We start from the raw sequence: 2,500 nt of genomic DNA, 5'->3' as shown, positions 1-2,500 counted from the left end.
CGTGCTGCGAGCGGGCCGGGCGGGGGGGGGGGCGGGGCGGGGAGGAGCGGAGGGCCTCCGGCCACCGCGGCCGCCGGTAGCCGCCCCGGGTAGGGATGGCCATGGGCCCCGGGCTCCGGGCCCGAGGGTTCTCGGCGGGAGAGCCGGGCGGGGGTTTAAAGACTCGGGCGGCCCGATGCGACCCGGGGGGCAGCCGGGTGTGCTGCCGGAGGGCCGGGGGGCCGGCGCGCGCGGGCGCCGTGCCCCCCCATGCCAGCCGGCGCGCCCCGCGCTCGCCCTGCGGGCAGCCGGACGGAGCGGGGTACCCTGCCCCCTCTCTCCGCGGTCTGGTCTCGGCGGAGGGACGCCGCGCGGTCGGCTGGCGCCGGCCTGCCTCGAACGCGTGACCCCGGCGCGAGCGCGTGCTCTCGCCGGGACGGTGAGCCCCCACCCACCGCGGGTGGTGCGGACGCCGCGCCTCGGCGCGATCCGCTCTCCTCCCTGGCCGGGGCTCTCGGTCTGCCGCCGTGGCCGCTGGCGGCGGCGCCCTACCCGCCGGCACTCCGCCATCCGGCGCGCCTGCCTCGCTCTGCCCAACCCGGCTTCGCCGGGCGGCGGCGGGCGGCAGGCGGGCGGCGGGGGCGGCCCCCCCCCGTTCTCCGCGTGGAGACGGGGAGAGCGGGCGCCGTCCCCGTCCGTCCCGCCTTGCCCGCCCGCCCGCCGCCGGGCGTCTGTCCGCGGAAGGGACGGGAGAGCGCGTGGTGTCGTCCGGGAGGCTGTGTGTGCGCGCGCGCGGGCGTGGGCGCCGCCTCGGGGCCACGGCGGAGCCGGAGGCCGGCGAGGCGAGCGAGGAGCTGGGGAGCGCGGGGCCGGTGGGCCGCGGGCGCGCGGGCAGCGGGCGGTGCCGCTGCCGGTGGCGGCCGGGCTCCGACGCTGGGGGTCCGCGGGGAGCCGCCCCCTCCCCCAGCGTCCCTGAGGCAGGCGGCGCGGCCGGCGCGCTGCTCCCCGCCGGGCCGGGCCGAGCCTGGCGCCTGGGCCGGACTCGAAGCGAGCAAAGGGTTGTCCCAGGTCGGGAGCGAGGGCTCCCCGCCCTTCTCGTTCGGGTTTTCCTTTTCCCTTTTTCCCCCCCCCACTCTGTGCTCGTACGGTCAGCGGGGCGAGCCCCTCTCTCTGGCTCTCGGCCGTCCCTCGCTCAGCAGCCGGCGTCGGCGTGAGGAGGGAGGCGGAGCGGAGGGGGGGCCCTCAGGGGCTGCCGAAGGCTGCCCGGTCCCCCCGCGCGCGCGGCGGGGACCGAAACCGAGACAACTCTTAGCGGTGGATCACTCGGCTCGTGCGTCGATGAAGAACGCAGCTAGCTGCGAGAATTAATGTGAATTGCAGGACACATTGATCATCGACACTTCGAACGCACTTGCGGCCCCGGGTTCCTCCCGGGGCTACGCCTGTCTGAGCGTCGCTTGGCGGTCAATCGTCACCCCCGCTGTCGCGTTGGCGCAGCGGTGCCGCCCCTCGGGGGGGCCGCGTGGGGGGCGGGGGAGGCGCGGCGGCGCCGGCGGCGGCGGTGCGCGGCGGCCTCGGCGGCGGAGAGTCGGCGGCGGAGCCGGGACCCCGGTGCGTGCACCGGCGGCCCCGGTCTTCCTGCCCGCCGGGCTCCGGCGCCGGGCCGCCCGCAGCGGCCGCGGCCGGCGTGCCTTGCCGCGCCTGTGCCCGCCCTCCTCGCCCTCCGAGCGCGGTGGCCACCGCTGCGCGGGCGCGCGCCGTGCGGGGGTGGCGCGGCTGGGGCGCCTCGCAGGCCCGTGCCCCGGGGAGAGGGTGCCTCCTCTTCCCCGCGCGGCCGGGCCTTCGTCCCCCTAAGTGCAGACTCGGGGAAACCCCCCGCTCCCGGAGCGCCCGCTTCGCGGAGTTCGTCCCGCTGGGGCCCCCCCCCAGGTCGGGTGGGTTGCGGTGGCCCGGCGCGCCTCGTCGCCGCCGCCCGCCACCACCGCCAGTCTGGCCGCCGTCTGGGCTTCCTCCTCCACCACTCTCCCGGTGGTGCGCTTGGTCCCCCGTTCCCCTCCGGGGTGGGGACGGCCGGCTGCCTTGCGCTTCCCTGCGCCCCCGACCGCCGCCGGTGCGGCGCGCCGCCGGGCCGCCCCCCCTGCCCTCCCCGCGGCGCGCCCGCGTCCGTCGCGTGTGCCGAGCCACTTCCACCCGCCGGCTGGCGTCAGCCGCGGCGTTGCGTTGAGGCCGGCAGCGACGGCGCGCGGGTGCGGCGCGGCGGCGTGGCGGTGGGGGGCGGCGCGGGCGGTGCGCGCCGCCGGGCGGCGAGAAGGGCGCGAAGGGGAGGGCAGGGCGCCGCGCCGTGCCGTGCCCGGAGCGAGAGCGGAGGCAGCGGCCGGGAGGAGGAGAGGCAAGCCCCCAGGCGGCGGAGGGCTGCGCGAGTTGCGTGAGCGGAGCGAGCGTGCGGCGGGGAGCCGGGCCCGGGGGAGGCGCGGACCTCGCCCTCCGGCCCCGCGCGGCTGTCTGCGGGTGGGGTACCGCG

The 2,500-nt window shown here is 80.0% G+C and overlaps 1 non-coding gene across 1 annotated transcript; it reads left to right on the top strand.

The window, feature by feature from the left end:
- The first annotated feature begins 1,282 nt into the window (after window positions 1-1,282).
- LOC136996133 (5.8S ribosomal RNA) lies at window positions 1,283-1,435 on the top strand. Its single transcript, XR_010887442.1, has one exon. It is a non-coding gene; the product is annotated as a 5.8S ribosomal RNA (ribosomal RNA).
- The last annotated feature ends 1,065 nt before the right edge of the window (window positions 1,436-2,500 follow it).

Source organism: Apteryx mantelli, unplaced genomic scaffold (assembly GCF_036417845.1).
Source record: "Apteryx mantelli isolate bAptMan1 unplaced genomic scaffold, bAptMan1.hap1 HAP1_SCAFFOLD_205, whole genome shotgun sequence".
NCBI lineage: Eukaryota > Metazoa > Chordata > Aves > Apterygiformes > Apterygidae > Apteryx > Apteryx mantelli.
Note: the sequence above shows the minus strand (reverse complement) of the source record. Positions and strands in the feature narration are given on the sequence as shown.